The following is a 5,103-nucleotide window of genomic DNA, read 5'->3' on the forward strand; positions in this document are numbered from 1 at the left end:
ATGGCTGAGCAGGAAGGTGGGAGGGAGGGGCTGTGGTGAAAACCCACCAGACAGCTTTCAGGACATCTGAGTAGAAAGGGGGCATTCCCAAGGGTACAGGGACATTCTCAAGGGTGCCTGTGTGAGGTGTCCAGACAGAAAGTGCAGCTTCTTTCCATGCTGAATAAAAGCTCTAGGCGACTGGAACAACAAGATCACTTTGATTTTATGCTTTGAGACCTCTGGATAAATAGGTATATGCCTATATAAGCAAAAAATGGATCTGTGTCCTTTATGATCATTGTAACCTGTTTTAGCACACTTTTTTACCATCTTTCTATGTAAACACATTTCAATGATAATAGTTTCAATTACTTTACAACAAAATTTCACTTATTTTTTAAATAAAGACCAGTTGTGGCATCATATGAACGGCCCAACATTTATTTCTCCAATACTAGTGATGTAAATATAGTTTTTTTACCACATTTTCTATTACAAACAATAGTATGCTAACATTATCTCTTCTTAAAGTTTATTTATTTATTTTGAGAGACAGAGAGAGAGAGAGAGAGAGAGAGAACGAGTGGGGGAGGGGCAGAAAGGGAGGGGGGCAGAAAATCCAAAGCGGGCTGGGTGCTGACAGCAGAGAGCCCAGTGTGGGGCTGTAACTCATGGACTGCAAGATCATGACCTGAGCTGAAGTCGGATCCTTACCTGGCTGAGCCACCCAGGCAGCCCTCTCTTGTCTTAATTTTAAATCCAGTACAGTTAACATGCAGTGTTCTATTAGTTTCAGGTGTACAATATACTGATTCAACAATTCTATACATTACTTAGTGCCTATCATGATAAGTCTTCTCTTAATCCCCTTCACCTACATCACCCACCTCCTCTCTGGTACTATCAGTTCTCTGTAAAGAGTCTGTTTCATAGTGTTTTGTGGTCTCTCTCTCTCTCTTTTCCTTTGCTCATTTGTTTTGTTTCTCAAATTCCACATAGGAGTGAAATCGTATGGTATCTGTCTTTGTCTGACTGACTTATTTCGCTTGGCATTATACTCTCTAGCTCCATCCATGTTGCTACAAATGGCAAGATTTCATTTTTTTTTTATGGCTGAGCGATATTCCATTGTACATATATACTACTTTTTATCCATGAATCAATCGATGGAACTTGGGCTGCCTCCATAATTTGTCTATGGTAAATAATACCACAATAAACAGAGAGGTGCATGTACCTTCTCGAATTGGTGTTTTTGTATTCTTTGGGTAAATACCCAGCAGTGAAATTACTGGATCGTAGGGTAGTTACATTTTAACCTTCTTGAGGAAGCTCCATACTGTTTTCCAGAGTGACTGAACCAGCTTGCAGTCCCATCAACAGTGCAAGGAGGTTCCCTTTTCTGCACATCCTCTCCAACATTTGTAGTTTCTTGTGTTTTTGATTGGGGTCATTCTGACAGGTGTGAGGTGATATCTCACTGTGGTTTTGAGTTGCATTTCCCTGATGATGAGTGATTTTGAGCATCTTTTCATGTGTCTTTTGGCCATCTGGATGTCTTCTTTGGAGAAATGTCTGTTCATGTCTTCTGCCCATTTTTTAATTGGATTATTTGTCTTTCGGGTGTTGATTTGTATGCATTCTTCATAAATTTTGGATGCTAAGCCCTTTTATTATTTAATTTACTTTTAAAATTTACATCCAAGTTAGTTAGCACATAGTGCATCAATGATTTCAGGAGTAGATACCTTAATGACCCTTACCCATTTAGCTCATAACCCCTCTCACAAACCCTCCAGTAACCCTCTGTTTGTTCTCCATACTTAAGAGTCTCTTATGTTTTGTCCCCCTCCCTGTTTTTATGTTGTTTTTCCCTCCCTTCCGTTATGTCCATCTGTCTTGTATCTTAAAGTCCTCATATGTGTGAAGTCATATGATATTTGTCTTTCTCTGACTAATTTTGCTTAGCATAATACCCTCTAGTTCCATCCACGTAGTTGCAAATTACAAGATTTCATTCTTTTTGATTGCCAAGTAATACTCCACTGTGTGTGTGTGTGTGAGTGTGTGTGTGTGTGTGTGTGTGTGTGTGTGTATCCCTGATGATGAGTGATGTTGTGCATTTTTTCATGTGTCGGTTGTAGATGCTAGGACTTTATCAGATATCTCGTTTGGAAATATCTCCTCCCATTAAGTGGTTTGTCCTTTAGTTTCGATTTTTTTCCTTTGCTGCGTAGAAACTTGTTATTTCGATGTAGTCCCAATAGTTTATTTTTGCTTGTGTTTCTCTTGCCTCAAGAGTCATATCCAAAAAAGAAAAAAAAAGGAGTCGTTACAGTCAGTGTCAGAGAAATTACTGCCTGTGCTCCTTTGTAAGATGTTTTATATTTTCAGGTCTCACATTTAGTTCCTTAATCTATTTTAAGTTCATTTTTGTGTGTGGTGTAGGATTGTGGTCCGGTTTTATTCTTTTGCATGTAGCTGCCCAGCTTTCCCAACATCATTTGTTGAAGAGACTGTCTATTTCCCACTGGATATTCTTGCCTCCTTTGTCAAAGATCAATTGACCAAATAGTCATGGGCTTATTTCTGGGATCTCTATTCTGTGCCACTGATCTGTGTGTCCATTTTTGTGCCAGTGCCATACTGTTTTGAGTACTACAGCTTTGGGATATAAGTTGAAGTCTGGAATTTTGATACCTCCAGCTTTGTTTTCCTTTTCAATATTGCTTTGGCTGTTCGGTGTCTCTTATGGTTCCATACAAATTTTAGGATTGCTTGTTCGAGTTCTGTGAAAAATGCTGTTGGTATTTTTTGACAGCGATTCCATTAAATCTGTAGACTGTTCAGGATAGCATGGACATTTTAACAGTGTTTGTTCTTCCTATCCATGAGCATGGGATGTCTTTCCATTTGTGCCGTCTTCAATTTCTCTCATCAATGTTTTATAGTTTTCAGAGTACAGGTCTTTTATATCCTTGGTTACGTTTATTCCTAGGCATTTTATTATTTTTGATGCCATTGTAAATGGGATTGTTTTCTTAATTTCTCTTTCTGCTGCTTCATTATTAGTGTGTAGACATTCAACAGCTTTCTGTACGTTGATTTTGTATCCTGAGACCTTACTGAATTCATTTATCATTACTAGTAGTTTTTGGGGTAGAGTCTTTGGGGTTTTCTATATATGGTATCATGTTATTCTGCCAATAGTGAACGTTTTACTTCTTTTGTACCAATTTGGATGCCTTGTATTCCTTTTTCTTGTCTGATGGCTGCGCCTAGGACTTCTGGTACTATGTTGAATAAAAGTGGTGGGAGTGGACATCCTTGTCTTGTTGCTGACACTAGGAGGGGAAAGCTTTCAGTTTTTCCACATTGAGTATGATGTTCACTGTGGGATTTTCGTATATGGCTTTTATTATGTTGAGGTATGTTTCCTCTGAACCAACTTTGTTGAAGGTTTTTACCATAAATGGATCTTATAATTTGTAAATGCTTTCTCTGCATCTTTCTAAATGATTACATGGTTCCTCTATTGTCACTGAAAAATTGTTTATTCAGGGGTTAATGGTTTATATAGTTAGTTCAATATTTATGTAATTTAAAATTATGAATTACCTGTGAGTAATCTAGATATCTACAATACAGACATTTGTGTAAACTACTATATTTCTTGGTATTTAACATAATTGGACTTCTCTAACTTCCAATTATGAGTCAAATAAAACATTAAACTTTCAAAGTTACACCTTTGGGAGTTCACAAATTCCTAGTTGTTCAAGTTTCTATATTTACCTATATACCTTCTTATAGGAGGAAGCCAAAACCCACAAATAAAAAGTTTTAATCTGCCCTTCACAATGGGTACCAAATCATCATAATGTACACTTTAAATATCTTACAATATTGTCCACTATGCCCCAATACAATAAAGCTGAAAAAAATGAAATCCCACACTAAAGTCTTAATCTGAACCAATGCTGAGTAATAGAGCAATAGAAGGCCTTTTATTCATCGCATGAGCAAAAATATAGAATATATTTTTAATTAATTTTCCCCTAAAGAGAATATACTTAGTATTTAGATAAATAAGAGATTCGATGTTGGGAGTTGCTTTTGGAGAATGATCAATCAGCGCCTTATCAATGGAAGGATACTGATACAAGGGACCATCGCCTCTGGGATGCATTAACTAACCTTGGTACTTCCAGTTACTTTAACCATAAATCGGACTTTTCAGCTTCAATTTGAAGAATAGCCATTGTCTTTTCATAATTCTTTTCAGGGCCATCGAAGAAAGTTCTGGAAATCCATCTTGATATAGGATGCTTGAAACATTCTGTTTCAAGTGTTCCAGGATTTGGCCTTCTGGAATTTCTGCTAACTCAAGCTTCACCAATGAATATATTCACCAGAGTTATGCCAATTGCTACTGGAATCCCACTCAACAAAAATGTAGAATTTCATTAAACTCAAATAACACCTGTCATAGAATCCAGAAGGTTTGGTGATAAACAGTCTTTTCTCATTGTTTCCACTGTGTCGCACTGAGCTGCAGTCTTCAGAAAGGCATGGGTGAGGAAGCCCCTGAATCCAAGCTGAGTGCCGAGACAGTGGCCAGAGAGAGAGGGCACTGCAGTGACAGAAACCCACTGTAATGAACTCAGGACCACCATGGCTACTGCAAGCAATTCTGATCATATGGTTCTTATCCTTTCTTTTATTAAAGTGGTAAATCACTTTGGTTGATTTGTAAATATTGAACCACTCTTGTATCCTATGACTAAACCCCCTTGATTGTGGTGAATTATTTTTTAAGTGTATTGTTGGATTTGGTTTGATAATATTTTCTTGAGGATTTTCACACCTATGTTCATCAAAGTGATTGGCCTGTACTTCTCTCTCTCTCTCTCTCTCTCTCTCTCTCTCTGTCTCTCTGTAATGTCTTTATCTGGCTTTAGTATCAGGCTACTACTGGCCTCCTAGAATGAATTTGGAAGATTTCCTTCCTCTTGTATTCCTTTTTTGGAATAGTTTGAGAAGATTAGGTATTAACCCTTCTTTAAATGTTTGGTAGAATTCACCTGTGAAGTCATCTGGTCCTGGACTTTTGTTTCTTGG

General features: G+C 37.5%; 1 pseudogene; it reads right to left on the reverse strand.

Annotated features, from left to right (window-relative positions):
* Positions 1-3,946: 3,946 nt before the first annotated feature.
* LOC111559254 lies at positions 3,947-4,745 on the reverse strand (annotated as a pseudogene).
* Positions 4,746-5,103: the final 358 nt, after the last annotated feature.

This window comes from Felis catus, chromosome X (assembly GCF_018350175.1).
Source record: "Felis catus isolate Fca126 chromosome X, F.catus_Fca126_mat1.0, whole genome shotgun sequence".
NCBI classification, from domain to species: domain Eukaryota; kingdom Metazoa; phylum Chordata; class Mammalia; order Carnivora; family Felidae; genus Felis; species Felis catus.